Source organism: Eumetopias jubatus, unplaced genomic scaffold (genome assembly GCF_037043125.1).
Source record: "Eumetopias jubatus isolate StellerSeaLion01/CBP00866 unplaced genomic scaffold, mEumJub1_p1.0 scaffold_6, whole genome shotgun sequence".
NCBI classification, from domain to species: domain Eukaryota; kingdom Metazoa; phylum Chordata; class Mammalia; order Carnivora; family Otariidae; genus Eumetopias; species Eumetopias jubatus.
Genome location: NW_028274812.1, coordinates 11163468 through 11179233, shown reverse-complemented (window position 1 = coordinate 11179233; position 15766 = coordinate 11163468). Strand labels below are relative to the sequence as shown.

Sequence of the window (15766 nt, the reverse complement as noted above, 5' to 3'; positions counted from 1 at the left end):
GTGGTTGGCTAGGCCTCATTGCCAAGGCACGATCTGAGCAAAACCATGAGCGACAGCACCTTTCTCTTCCTTTCTCTGCTCTGTTCCACACAGAGTGCTGCACAGCCTCACATTGTCATTATTTCACGTGTTAGTCATTCCCTGCATCACACTGTCTGACTCTACACAGCACAGAGCACCTCATAGGCACTGAGGAGAAATCCTTCGATGGAGGAAATAAAGCTGAAGGGCTGTAGGAAGTGTCATTACCCGTAACACAATGCATGCCATTGGGCAGCACCCACCGGGGCCATCCCTCGCCCCTCGATGACTCCTCAAAGCCAATGCCAGCCCGCAGTACCTCTCAGGCCCCTGACTCCGCAGCACCAGAACTCCTTTCCAGTTCCCTTCAAATGTGGCCAAATCAATATATAGAGCAGAGTTTTTCGATGTACAATGTTTTTCTGTAATGAACCTGCCTGCGCCTTGGCTTCTCTCTCAGAGAAGACATAGACAGCAACCATTGCTTCAAATGAGCAGTGAATTTATAATAAAACTGAAATCTACCATCATCTTTTCAACCTCTGGTAAGCCACACCCTCTCTGATAAGCACAAAACCGCGCGCTCCTTTAGTGGGCATTAAAGTTGCAAAAGAAACAACGAACGAGGCCTAAATACAACATGGTAATTTTTTTTAATGCATTTTTATCTTGAAAGATTCCTTCACTTGAAAAATCATGTAATATTAATGTGAACACTAAGTCTGCTTGCTTACTTGCGCCCTGGCTTGTTTAGGGAGAAATAGTCAGATTTTTCTTTTCATTTTCCAAGTAAAAAATACCGTAATATTGACAGTGCTTTTCCAAAATGACACAGGGTCTTATATTAGGTGTTAACAGGAGAAGGCAAAGCTGTATTTTAAACTATGATGACCTAAGAGCTAAAGGATGCCAAAAAACATAGCGGTTTTTAGAATGAGCACATAGCTTGGAACCAGGCACCATGTTTTTTAATTCAGATAATAGGGGCGCTTGGCAGGGTCTGCTTTGCCAAGTCTGCATGATTTGACTCTACGATCATGAGCTCTGAAACTTCAACCTAATTCTCAAGATTAGTGAGATCTTAGGGCCGGTCTTCAGTACCATCCGGGACCAGAGTGGAAGAAAGATGAATGGAAACCAGGTCCACATGTGTAGCCTTAAAAAAGAAAAGGTTTATGTGTCTGCAGTCTCCAGAGGATTATAATAGAACTTCAATAATAGCCGAGCTGGAAAAGAGGCAGGAGCCTGTAGCTTCATCCCCTGGAGGAAGAAATCATGATATTGTCAAGTAGTGAGAAAAATAAAAAATGGAAAATGTTACCAACAAGAATGTTGGACTGAATGGCAGACTGTATTATACTTTGTTGTCCTTTGTATTCAAAGATAATGTGCCCAACAGTGATTGTTCTCCGAGCCTTAGCATGTGGCTTAAATACCAATGGGGAAATTCAAGAGTCTTTGCCATGCTCTATAAATTGTTCCATGCTTTGCTGCCGCCCTGTCACTGTTTGTGACTCCACAGCATAGATTCATGGTTAACCTGAAGCCTTTGGTCCAAGGGGAGGGAGCTCACGCCTTCCCGCCCACAGTGATCGGCTCATGGCTGAGGTTTAGCAGAAATCGATGTTACAAAGAATAGCTGGGGAGCCACCCTTGTTGTAGGAGGGACATACCTTTTATCCGCCCTCCCCCCCAATAACCTAGCGAACAGTGAACTATGTAATGGTGATAGACGGCATTGAGTAGAGAGCACAGACCAAGCCTGGAGTCTCGCAGCCGTGCCCAAATGAAATTCTGAGCTTCAGAGAAGAGAATCACACCAAACCACAGCTGCCATTTATCAAGCACCTATACCAGGGATGTACATTCGGTACCTGATTTAATTCTCACAACAGCCATGCCACATAAGGTTTACAATCTTCATTTACAGATGAGGACACTGAGGTCCAGAACAATTAAGTTATTTGTCTAGGGTCAAAGAGTTAATAAAGAGGACCTCTGGTTTCCAGTTCCGCATATAAGAAGCTAAAAGTAGCCATTCTGTCCTAACAAGTAAAAAGCTGAAAAAAACTTAAAAATCAGCAATTCTTAGATCCATCAAAGAAGTGAGGTCACACAGCAAACCACTGCTGCCAAAATTGGAGAGACAGATAAGTAAATACAGAGAATCACAACTTGCCACAGCAGACACCCATGAGCAGAAACCAACACAGAAACCAGAGCCAGGGCAGAAAAACCTGAACCATAATTGACGAATTGCTAGAGTCTTGGTGTGAGCAAATCTCAAAGTTAAAAACTCCAGGGGGACCCAGGCATAAGGGGGAACTCACACATCTGCGAGTTTCACATCCAGGAGCTCAACTAGATCCTTATAGTAAATATCAGAGAAAAATCTCCCAGACTTCCGGCAGGAAGAGGGGAAAGGAACCATTTTGAAATACATCAGACCATTCTGATTTTTTTTTTTTAAGATTTTATTTATTTATCTGAGAGAGAGACAGAGATAGTGAGAGAACAGGAAGGAGAGGGAGAAGCAGGCTCCCTGCTGAGCAGGGAGCCCGACCTGGGACTTGATCCCAGGACCCCAAGATCAAGACCCGAGCTGAAGGCAGGTGCTTAACTGACTGAGCCACCCCAAGTATTCTGTTGTTTTTAACAAGGCCTGTCCTCAGGACAACCTATTTTACCAGACCATAACCCATTTGGTGGGGAGGGAGACTGCCAACTCTAGCCTTCTCCAGCCATCCTATCCCACTTAAGGGGGAAAAAAGCTGAAACACACTGGTGAAGCTCATAGTCCAGGGGAACAGGCTCAACAAAACCCTGAGACCTAATCATACAACTACAGAATGCTTCCTCTCCCCCCACACCTTCTCACCACAGCACTGGAGGCCTATTTCCTGCAGTTCCTTTCATCCAGTACATCATGTCCACCTTTCAGTAAAAAATTACAAGGCATACTAAAAGGCAAAAAAAAAAAAAAAAAAAAAAACAGATCAAAGAGCCTTAACAAGCATCAGAACAAGAGTCAGATATTATAGAAATGTTGGAATTATCATTCCAAATATCAAAATATCAAAAAATTCAAGAATTTTTTGAAACTGTGATTAATATGCTAAGGGATTTGACAGAAAATGTAGACAACAAGACAGGACAGATGGTTAGTACAGAGATCAAAAACACTGTACCAGAAATGAAGAATGCCTTTAATGGGCTTGTTAGTAGACTGCACATGGCTGAAAGAATCCCTGAGCTTGAGGCTATAACAATAGAAACTGAGAAGCAAAGAGAAAAAAGATTGAATAAAAACAGAACAGAACATCCAAAAACAAAGGGATAACTACAAAAGCTATGACATATGCATAATGGGGATGTCAGAAGGAGAAGAAAGAAAGAAACAAAAGAAATATGTGAAGCTATAATGACTGAAAATTTCCCCAAATTCAGGTCAAACACCAAACCACAGGCACAGAAATTTCCAACAACACCGAGCATGATAAATGCAAAAACAAAAACAAACACAAACACAAAAACACCTACACCTCGGCATAGCATATTCAAAGTTCAGAAGATCCAAGATAAAAACCTCCAATGACACCCAAGGAAGAAAATAACCTTACCTGTCGAGGAGCAAAGATAAGAAGTTTATCTGACTCCTCCTCAGAAACCACGCAAGCAAGAAGGAAGTAAAGTGAAATCTTTAAAGTGTCAAGTTAATTAAAAAAAAAAAAAAACTATCACCTAGAATTCTATAGAATTCTATTCCCTCTGAGATTAGCCTTCCAAAGTGCAAGAAAAATAAAGACCTCCTGAGATAAAAACTGAGGAAATTGGTTGCCAGTAGATCTGCCTTGCAAGAAATGTTAAAAGTTCTTCAGAGACAAGGAAAATGATATAGGTCAGAACTCACACCTACATTAGGAGAGGGAACACACTGGAAACTGAATGAGTGAAGGTAAAACAAAAACATTTATTTTTCTATTCTTAATTGATCTGACAGATAACAGTTTATCAAAAATAATAGCAACAATAATAATATGCAGATGCCAAGGAAGTATGTGAAAAGATGCTTCACATCATATGTCATCAGAGAAATGCAAATTAAGACAAAAATTAAGTACACACCACACATCTATTAGAATGGTCAAAATCCAAAACACTGACAGCACCAAATTCTAGTGGGAATGTGGAGCTCATTCTGGTGGGAGCACTAATGGTGCAGCCACTTTGGAAAACAGTTTGGCAGTTTCTAAGAAAACTAAGTATACTCCTACCATATTATCTAGCAATCATGCCCCCCGCTATTCACTCAAGTAAAGTGAAACTTATGTCCTCACAAAAACCTGCAGCACATGGATATTTATAGCAGTTTTATTCATAATTGCCAAAACTTGGAAGCAACCATAATGTCCTTCAGTAGATGAATGGATAAATACACTGTGGTACATCCAGACAATAGAATATTATTCAGCACTAAAAAGAAATCCATCTATCAATGAAAAGAAATGCACATAATTAAGTGAAAGAGGCCAATCTGAAAAGGCTACAGAGTATATGATTCCAACTATATGACATTCTGGAAAATGCAAAACTATGGAGACAGTAAAAAGATTAGCAGTTGCAAAGGAGGGCTGGAGAGAGCGAAGGATGAATGGGCAGAGCACAGGGGATTTTTAGGGCAGCAAAACTAGAATGTACCATACTATGATGGTAGATACATGTCATTATACGTTTGTCAAAACCCATAGAATATACAACACCAAAAGTGAACCCTAATATAAACTATGGACTTTGGGTGAAAATGTGTGTCAATGTAGGTTCATCGATGGTAACAAATTACCACTATGTTGCTGGGTATGGATGGTGGGGGAGGCTGGGTATGTGTAGGGTTAGGGAATATATGGGAAATCTCTGTACTTTCCACCAAAGCCTAAAAATGCTCTAAAAAAATAGTTATTAATTAAAAACATAATAAGTTCTAGAGCTAGAATTTGACCTCAGGTAAATTTAACTGTAAAACCTTCGCTTGACTTGGCAATGTGACAGCCTGTAAGGTTAAAATAGCAGTTCCCAAGCAACTGAGTAGGACCCTGCAACATTCTATGTGTCTTTTGTCCTTTCTTCTTAAGGCTTCCCAATTTTAACTTACCTTTCAACAGCCAACGGGATCATACTGTCACCCAACCACACAGTGAGGAGCTGTATGACTATACGCAGGCAAAACCATTAAGGGGATGCTTTAGTTTCATCAATAAGCACTAAATTCTAGTTTATCAGTGGTATATTGCTGACAAACAAACCATCTCAAAACCTACGGGCTCAAAACACCAACAGTTTACTATTTCCCACGATCCCACCGGTTAGCCAGGTAGGTCTTCCACTGCTCTCACTTGAGACAACTCATACAACCATACTCACTGGTAGACCAGCTGGGGCCTGTGCTCAGCTCGGATGGCTGAGATCTCTGAGTCCCTCTCATGGTCTTTTGTGCTGGGCTTCTTCACAGCTTGGTGATCTCAGATGTTCAAGACAACAAAAGCAGAGGCTCTAAATCCTCTTAAGCCCTGGCCTCCAAAGTTGGACCATGTTCCTTCAAGCTATTTCCATCACTCAGAGCAAGTCATAACTTAGCCAGCCCACATTGACAGAGTGAGGAAGCAGACCTCTCGGTGGGAGAAGCAGCACAGTCACGTTATAAAGAAGCATGAACACAGGCAGGCATGATTTACTGGGGGCCATTATTGTACATATCATTGTACCATGGTCTTCTCTTTGATCCCAGTGATTCATGTTCAAATTCTCCAAAGTCTCACCCAATTCCAGCATCAGACTCAGAGCTCATGATCCCATGCAAGTCCAGATGGAAAGAGAGGAATAAAATAACTGCAATAGACACTCCCATTTAAAAAGGAGAAAGAGAGAGGTGCCTGGTTAAGCATCAGACTCTTGATCTCAGTTCAGGTTTTGGTCTCAGGGTCTTGATCTCAGGGTCATGAGTTCAAGGCCTGTGTTGGGCTCCAAGCTGGATTGGAGCCTACTTTAAAAAAAAAAAAAAAAAAAAGGAAAAAAAGAGGCACAGAACTGTCACTGGCCCCTAACAATTCTGAAATCTGGTTGGGCACATGTTTCAAGCTTCCTCTTCTGAGAACAGGGAATGTTGCTTTATTGGGAACCAGATGTGCTCCCTAGGAGTGGACCCCTCAACTATTCTTCACAGTTTTTGGCTCTGCCCCAGACTTATGGCTTTACTTTCTCAGACACCTTTCCTTTATCACAAAAAATGGCTCATGTTTGCAGCTAAGAAGCATTCTTAGTCATCTTCCTGCCCATAGAAAGTTGGGAGCCCAGAGGCCTTGTTTCCATTTGGAACTGTCCCTTTCAGTCCAAACTGACACGGCTCTCTTAAATTCAATACTCTCAAAACCTCTGTGGGTTTCCTGTGAATTTTACACTGTTTCCCTCCATGTCCCAAAGAGACACATCCATCATTCCTCTCAAGACATGCCTGTCTGTATGTTAGACATGTCAACTTGCACTGGGATGATGCCCTTAGGATGCTTAGAAAACAGTGTGTCTGGCTGGTTATTTAGGCATCGCCTCAAATTTTTCAGAAGTCATAGCAAAGATCCTGTGGCCACACCCCTGATTCAATGTTTACCTTGAGTCTGTTTCTTATTTTGAGAATCTTTCACTGACTGGAGACACTAGAAATTGAAAATCATTTTATTTTCTAAACAAAAATGTCCTGGCTTTTCTATATTTCCTGTAAATTCTAACTATAAACTAAATATTTCATTCTTCCATTCATTTCTCTCTTCCCAAGTTAAAAAAAAAAAAAAAGCCAGTAGACACTTTTAACATTTTGCCTTGGCCAAGGGCACAAGGTCACCAAGCATATTTTCTACACCCCTCGTCCTCATGGCAGCAGCTTGCCTGTTACACAATGCGGGTCACTCCCTTCCAGCCTCCAGTAGCGATTCCTTCACTGCCCTTCCAGCTTCCCCTACAAAACTCCACGCTCTCCTTTAGGCCTCCACCGACCCAGTCCCAAAGCCAGGGCACATGTCTTGGGGTTTGCTTCAATTACACCCACTGCCAGATACCAATTTCTGTATCTGTTACTTATTATTGTACAACAAGACACTCCAAAACTTAGTGGTTTCAAACAACCACAATGGCTTCTATCTCATTATTCTGTGGATTGGCTGGGGAGTTCCACTGCTGCTGTCCCTGGGCTGCAATCAACTGGCAGGGTGGCTTCACCTGGGCTTTTCTCTCCAGAAGGTCCTCCCTCCTGAGTTCATGAACGCACGAGCATGGTAGTCTTGGGACAATGAGAAAGCAAAAGCAGAGGCTCCAAAACCTCTAGAAGCCAGCCTCAGAGGTCACCCGATGTCACCTCTACCATATTCTATTGGTCAAATGAAGTCACAAAGCCAGCCCGTAGTCAAAGGATGGAAAAACGTACTCTACATCTTGATTGAAGGAATAGCAAAGGACACGCATACAAGGAAGTATAATTCATTAGGGGCTAGTATTTACAATAACCCACCACATAATATATATTTTTACATATAGGACTATGTGAACATATCTGCACAACACAATTTTTTTACATCCGAGTTTGGAATCAAGATATTTGCTTTACTAGTTTATTTAGATAAATATAGTTGAGTCATAATACTTTATGATAGTCAGCTAGTGAATGGCCTGTAGTATATTTGGCAAAAGTAATGAATTCTTAGTGATTTGAGATTTTCCTTGAGCTCCTAGCTATAAAACGTTTCCTGTGAAGTAAAATGATATTGCTGAGGAATTTGGGTGGAAATTATAGGGTTTATGGATTAGCAAAGTGAGAATTAATGAGGTTCCTCTGTCTTTACTGCAGCCTAAGAACTAGAATTCCTATAAAGAAATCAGTTCTAAGAGTGAAGGCCTTTTCCAAATCATTCTGACAAAGATGGCATCATATTGAAAGCAAAAAGGTGTAAAAGCCTAAATTTTGCCATTATAGAGATCATTTTTATTGCAATGTATAATTTTTATTAATTAAATTTTCACATGGATAACTAAGCAATAAAATTATGTATAATCTAAGTGTATGTCTATAAGCTTACTGTGCAATATATTTTTCACAAAGGTTTAGGACAATATAAGCTATAGTTTCCTATCTTTATTCCTCAGAGTCACTTTTACTGTTTGAATTAAGAAACTTTTATATATTGAAGTATAAAGTCTTATTTCTTAGATATTTGTGAGTGAAATAAAGTGTTATTTTTACTATCTTCAGAAATGCATAAAATGAGTGATTATAAAAATACATCATAATAGTACTCATCATCTTTCAGACATTAAGGGAGCTAATAACAAAGTTGTGCTAAGGAATATTGAATAAAATTGTTTTAGCCAGGAAACAATTTTACATATAGAGGGAAAATCCTATCAAATTAGATGAGATAGGATCTCATGACTTAATTTATAGTACTATTATGCCATCCTAATTGTTCAATAGTCTTTATCAGGCTAAAAGTTTTGACCCCATGGATGATAACTTGAGACGCATTGATAAAGCCAGCTTCAGAATAAATTAAAAATCTGTGTGCAGAACACATAAATGTATTAAAAATTTCAGCAATTCATCTTGTAAAATCTTTCTCCAGCACCATTTCAAGTCTGAAAGCCATTCTACCAAAAAGCTTAAAATGTAAAATGGTTATATGAGGTATCTAGAGTAGTCATGTTCGTGACAAAATAGAATGGGAGTTCCCAGGGGGTGGGGAGAATGGGGAGTGAGTAGGGGTGGATGGTGGTGACCATAGCACAGCTATGTGAATGTACCTCATGCCACTGAGCTATACTCCTGAAAATGGTTAAAATAGTCAATTGTATTTATATAAATATTTCACCACAATTTTCAAAATGTCAAATGAAATTAAATCCTACAAAATAAGTGCAAACACTTCAGAATGTTTGTACGTACAAAAGAAACCAACGAATAGGGGCGCCTGGGTGACTCAGTCGTTAAGCGTCTGCCTTCGGCTCAGGTCATGATCCCAGGGTCCTGGGATCAAGCCCCGCATCGGGCTCCCCGCTCGGCGGGAAGCCTGCTTCTCCCTCTCCCGCTCCCCCTGCTTGTGTTCCCTCTCTCGCTGTGTCTCTCTCTGTCAAAAAATAAAATCTTAAAGAAAAAAAAAGAAACCAACAAGTACTATAGAGCAGAATCAACATCAACAATGACACTAAGATATCATAGTCAAAAACTAGGAGGAAAAAAGTGCTTTCTCACAATGGCAGCTCATACCCACTAACTCAGATGAAACCCTGTTTAACAGGATGAGTCACCTCCAGGAGAAGCCATTGCTGAGACACCAGTGAAAGTGGGCACATTCAGTCGGAAAAACAGCTCATAGCTTGGGTGACTGAATGATGATGTCTTACCTTTATCACTGTTTACATTTTTTTTTTCCGTATCAGGACTAGCTTAAGTATCTCCCTGCCTTGGTGTCTTTACAGATCCCAGGGCAAAATTAGTGACCTCCATGCAACATCTCAAATACTTGCCGTTCCAGTCTCCTTTCTTATCGTGGTTTCACATGCCCCAGTCTTCATCTGGCTGATCCCCAGCTGGCTTTCTAGGCCAGACTCACTGAGACTCCCTCTTCCTGCTCTGCTCCCTGACTACTGTCCTTGGAGTGTTCCTTATCACTCCAGTTTCCCTACCAGTGTTTACCCGATTACCTGTGAGTCTTCCCAACAAACCTGGAAGCTTTCGGAAGACTACGAATGTGTCTTGCTCATTCCTGTATTCCCAGACCCTAATACAGTGTTTAGCCCACAGTAGACAGAAAATACATGTCTGTTGAATGAATGAAGAATTAAATAAATGGTACACTCTTTCCAAACTTATAAGAAGGGCCACATTTCAAGAGCCAGCTCAGCTCAGCCCCAGGGACACTGATCCGGGGACCTGGGCACCTGTTGGGAGTGAAGCCAGGATAAGCCGCTGCAGAGATCAGGCAAAACTAGCCCAAGAGCAGCAGGGGTGGGATGCAACTTTGGCCAGTACTTTATAAGAAGATATTATGGGGTGCCTGGGTGGCTCCATCGGTTGAGCCTCTGATTCTTGATTTCAGCTCAGGTCATGGCCTTCGGGTCCTGGGATCAGGCCCTGTGTAGGGCTCCACGCTCAGCAGGGAGTCTGCCTGGGATTCTCTCTCCCTCTCCCTCTGCCCCTCCTCCCTAAATAAATAAATAAAATATTTTTTAAAAAGTAATAAATAAGAAGATACTACACTTGCCAACTGGTGCATTCCAGAAAGCAATTTCTCTTCCAGCAGGTTATTGTAACTATCGCATTCAGAATACAATTCTTGAAAGATCTGTGGAGAACTGTAGAGCTGGGAGGGGTAGTCGTTGACCCATTTGCTCCTGAAAAAAATGTTTTTCACCGGGCTCACTGTATGTATATGTACGCAAATGTATCAACCAGATCAAAAAAAACCAAACTTTAAAAAAAAAAATCTGTTTAAATATTTTATAGTAAATATAAGAAAAAACACAAAACATTTTAAGTGCAAATTAAGTTGTACTTATTTGTAAGCCTCAGTTGATTTCCTGCCCACACCTCCCATTCCCTCATCCCTGCTTGAGCAGGACTACTCGTGATGGAAGAGAAGTGTCTGGTGACCACTGCAGCCGGGAAATGAAGCCCGTCGCAGATGTAGCAGGTGTCAAAGAAAAGGGGATCATGCCCCAACCATTCCTTCTACCTGTAAACCATTCTTTACTCTTGACCAAAGACCAAGGGGCACTAACTCTATTGCACATAGGAGGATATATACTCCCAAGCAATCCTTCATTATTATAAATACTAGAATAAAGAAAGTAAGATACTAGATCTGCCCATTTTGGTGGCTCCTAAACTGGAAGAATTTTGTCCTCCTGAACTCTAATATTCTGAAAATCCCAGGAAAGGTAGAACTACATCAAAAAGAAGCAGAAGGGAAAAGAAATTCCTATGAGCAAAGGCCAGCTCAAACCCTAGAGAGCTTCTCCCCCCTCCTAAGCACATGTTATAGAAAATAAACAATATTTTCATTTAACAACAGATGGTTCAACACTCATTGCTATGCCAGGACCTAGCAGTGAATAAATGGTTTCTCCTTCTTGGAATAAGCATCTTCTCTTCCCAGTTGGACTCTAAGCCTGGGAGGAAAGGGTTTACAAAATTCTGTGTCTTTGTGTTGCCGGCACCTGGCTTAACAGCCTTCAGAAATAAGGGCTAACACGGTATTAGGGGTGGTGAAGGATAACCCGGGGCGGGGGTGCGGGATAAAAGGGGCAAGTAAGATACTACCAAGCAACTAGCTTATTTCATTTGTGTTTATTCAACAGAAAGGTTTAGTACCTACTACAAAATTAAGACATTGGTGAAAGCTAGCATTCACTCACTTTATATATTTACCATTCATTATCTCTCATGGTTCTAAGAGTTGACTGAGCTCAGCTGGGCACTTCTTGCTTGGGGTCTTCTATGCCATTACAGGTAGAGAGGAGCTGGGGCTGGAGTCATCAGAAGGCTCAACATAACTGGACATCCAAGATGGTTAACTCACTTGGTGGGCAGTTGATGTTATTTGTTGGCTGGGAGCTCACTGCTGGGAGTCATTACATACCATCAAGCTGTTCACGACAGGTAACCTGGCCTACATATGCTTCTCAAAGAATGCAGCTGGGTCCTGAGAGGGAGTGTCCCAAGAGGGAACATTCCACTAGACCGGGGTATAGAAGCAGCAAGATTCTTTATGACCTACCCTTGAAAGTCATAGTGTCACTTCAGCTGCAGCTCAGATTCAAGACAGGGACTACGCAAGAGTGTGAATAAAGGAGGCATGGCTCCTCGGTGGGGGCAACTTTGGAGAAGTAAAAAAAAAAAAAATTATATATATATATATATACTCTCCAGACATTGCACAATGTGTTTTACACACATTATTTCATTCACAAAAGACCTAGTAGGTGGGGATAAGCATCCCTAATCTTACAGATGAGGAATCTGAAGCTCAGAGAAGCTGTCTAATGTTACCTAGCAATAATTCTCCTCTATGAATGAATTCAGAGCGTGGTCAATGTGTGATCCGCCACTATTAACCTGAAACACCCTTATTCAGCTCTCTCTAGAGTGCAAGGCTTTGTTCTCAAGAGTACTGTTGGAAATATGAATGAGAAAGGAGTGAAATCTGGGGTGCCTGGCTGGCTCAATCAGAAAAGCGAGCAACCCTTAATATCAGGGTTGTGAGTTCAAGCCCCACGGCGGGGGGGGGGGGGGGGGGGGGGGTGCGACGCTAGAGATTACTTAAATAAATGAAACCTTAAAAAAGCTTTTTATAATCTAGTGGAACCGGAAAATGTTGAGGAAATCTCAATTTTGACAGATCCTGCTCTATCCAAACTACTAAAGTTAAATTTGGGGAATATCTGAGGGAAATTGCCCTGAAAAACCTCCTTGCTCCTTGTTGTGTTCTTCAGAGAGACTGAAAGCAAAGGGAGAGAACAGGGAAAACGGGGTAACGGGCAAGGACTAGAAGGCAGGAGCCACCACCACTGTTAGCTGAAGTCCCTCACAACCAGGAAGGAAGCTTGTTTGTTGTGTAAACATTTAAATGCTATTGATTCCTCTCCAAGAGGCCATGCAGACCGGGTGTATACTTGTGTTTTTGTATTAGAGAGTGGGTTTAAAAGGCTTCCCCACCCTCTTCCCACTGTAGTAGGTATATAGCCAGAAAACCCTCAACCGTTTTTATCACATTGTTGATCACTTTCTCTACCTACAGGACAATAATTTTCCACTCTGTAACCCAATCAATATGCTATCTACCACTGTTAACTCCCCACCCGACCCTTCCCCTTCCCCTCACACACACACATATCAGATTTTTTAAATACAACTTTTTTAAAAGTTTCAGACAAGTCAAGTCTGTGGTATCTTTTGATTCAAAGCTATGACTTTAGTTTTTGACCAAAAAAAAGAGAGAGAGAACGAGAGAGAGGGAAGTGTATATGTTCTTGCTCTCAACTGTTAAAAGCCTGAGAGTTAAGTTTTAAGAACTTGAGTCACAGTACACCTTATTTGTCCCTTTGTGTCTCGCTACTGCAGCCCTAGGTGTTTTGTATAATGCATGAGTGAACCCCGCTTAGAAATAGAAATACATTTTCAGTAAGTATTTATTATGTTGTTCTGAGCATACAGCTTTAAATTTGTCCGCTGTAGCTTGAAGCATTTACACAAAACTGTTGGTCTGCTGACTGCCTCTCTGGCAGCAACACACACAGAAAATAGATTGCTAAGGGTTTTTTTCCCCTCCTCCCCCACTCCTTCTCTGTTTTTCTTTTTTTAAACCAGTCGTGAACATTTTTTAATCTTGTGGCATTTTTAATCAACACGTATTTCCTTCCACGACCTATGATCCTCTATTGATTCCCATTAAAATGCTTTTCTTTTCTTTGCCCCCTCTGCTGATCGAATTTCAGATCAGCCACAGGATATGCAACTAACCTTCCGGCACTACTGAACCCTACCGAGCGAGGGTGATCAAAAGGCTTGATGCATTCATTAAACATTCCCATCGCCCGGGCAGGAGCTCTAATGGAAGCTATCTCTTTGCATTGCAATTTTTTTTCCTTTTTGTCTTTTCCCCCCACCTCCAAAAAATGTTTTTCGCCTTTGATCGCAAGGGGGAGGTGGGGGAAGAACAGGAGAACAAAAGAGACCTATCTTTTTCCCCGGGGCTGACGTCAGTTTGATTTTACCGACAACTATTCGAGCGTGTGTAGCAGTTGGAAGCGGCCCCTAGCCCGCCCCCGCCCCCCACACCTTCCACTTTGGGGAGAAAACAAGACTTTTAGCGGCTCCGGAGACGCGCCCTGACAATGGCCCGCTCGGGCTCTGCGCTCGATGCCCTCCCGCCCGCTCGGCAAAGGGCATTCCGGGCTTATTTGTGTGGCACGGTCTTTACTGGGGCGGAAAACACGCGGCGGGGGAGGAGCGGGAACAGGCGCTGGCCGGGCGGGGAGAGTCCGGAATGTTCCTCCCTGCCGCGGGGAGAGGACGCGGGCGGGGAAAGTAGTCCCCGCAGGGCCGCGAGGGGTCCGGGCCCCGGGCGGCTCCGGGCGGCTCCGGGCGGCTGCGGGCGGGGCGGTGGCGCGAGGGTTCCGGGAGCGCGGAGCCGGGGCGCAGGGACCCGTCGCCCTCCCGGGCGCGCGTGCGCGGCGCTGCCCCCCACGCCCCGGCCGCGGCGGCCTCGGCGGCGCCAGCTCCCTGCTCGGCGAGCGCGGCGGCGGGCGGGCCGCAAAACCCGAGCCGGAGCCGGCGCGGACGGGGTCGGGGCGGCGCGGCTGCAGCGAGCGGAGCGGGAGAACCCCGACGGCCTCGAGGGCGCGCACCGCACAGAGCCGGCCGTCGCCGGGATCCTGCGCCTGTCTGGGGCCCAGGTGTGCGGCCCGCGAGGCCGGTGCGAGGTCTCCATCGGGCCTGAGAGGAGCTGCGTCCAGGCGGGACACAGCCCGCCTACGGTTGCCAGGAGCCCGAAGATCTATAACCGACCTAAACCATTTCTGGAAAAGTCATATTTTCCAGGCTTTCGTGAAACAGTCATTACTTCTATTCTAAATCTGGAGGGAAATGTGCATCCATTTCAGGGGAGAAAGAAAAATGTGCAAAGTAGACCGATTCTGGGAAATAGGGGTAATGGGGCTGGACCTGTGCCTGGTGTCCACCCGCTGGTCCCTTCCCCTGAGCACACCTGAGACATTTGTTCATTAAGATAATGAAGCGCGGTGGGTGCTTGCTATCAACTCAGTACTGCAGCACATTTGGCCAGGACCGAAAGGCGAATTTAAGAATGGAACCCATACCTCAGGATCTTGACTAATTTTCTTAGGGAAAACATGCCTCAAATCAAGTCAAGCACTGTTGGCTGGACCGCGTTAGACGGGGGCGCATCGCACGTACCTGCATTTCAGCGTTTACCGCACTGGATTGAAAGTATGTGTGCGTGCACTTACCTGTCTCCCCAGAGGCCGAAGATTCCTAGAGAGTGGATGCCGAGGCTGGGTCTTTGTATCTGCCCCCAGCACTTCACAGCGCACCCCAAGTGCTTGAGTAAGTGTTCGTCTGAACAAGTGCGTACTGGAGATAAGGAGCCCAGAGGAAAGAACATTTAATTCTGGCTAAGGAAAGGGGTCAGAGAAGGCTTCCTGAAAGAGCAGACATCTGAGCTAGACTCTGAAGACCAACCGTGGAGGACAGTAAAGGCCATTCCAGACTGAGGCAACGTGAGTGAAGGAGGGAATGTGCCGTGGGCGAAAATGTGGATGTGAGAAGGGGTTAAGCGAGGAGGTGGGAGCTGGAAGGCGGTGAATGCCTTGCCGTGGTGGCAACAGCCAGGAAAAGCACAAAACATCCTATTTAACAATTCTAGAATATGGACATGCAAACTTAAAATATAGGGTATAGATAATATTTTTTAAAAAGAGGAAAAGAAAGAAAAAAGTCGAAAAAAAAATGAGAGCATTTTATAGGGGAATTTCAGAAAAGTCATATGAAACCAAAAAGAAATGCCAGGGAAAATCCCTTGCTTAAGGCTCTGGGAACAGGGGCACCTGGGTGGCTCAGGCGGTTAAGCCTCCGCCTTCACTCAGGCCATGATCTCCTGGTCCTGGGATCCAGTCCCACACCGCGCTCCCT

General features: G+C 43.5%; 1 long non-coding RNA gene across 3 annotated transcripts in view; it reads right to left on the bottom strand.

The window, feature by feature from the left end:
* Positions 1–15190, bottom strand: part of LOC114209332 (uncharacterized) — a 194369-nt gene extending 179179 nt beyond the window's left edge. For all 3 annotated transcript variants that reach the window (XR_003609331.2, XR_003609333.2, XR_003609332.2), the window contains exon 1: positions 15085–15190. This is a non-coding gene — a long non-coding RNA (uncharacterized LOC114209332). The remainder of the gene's footprint in view (positions 1–15084) is intronic.
* Between the last annotated feature and the right edge of the window lie 576 nt (positions 15191–15766).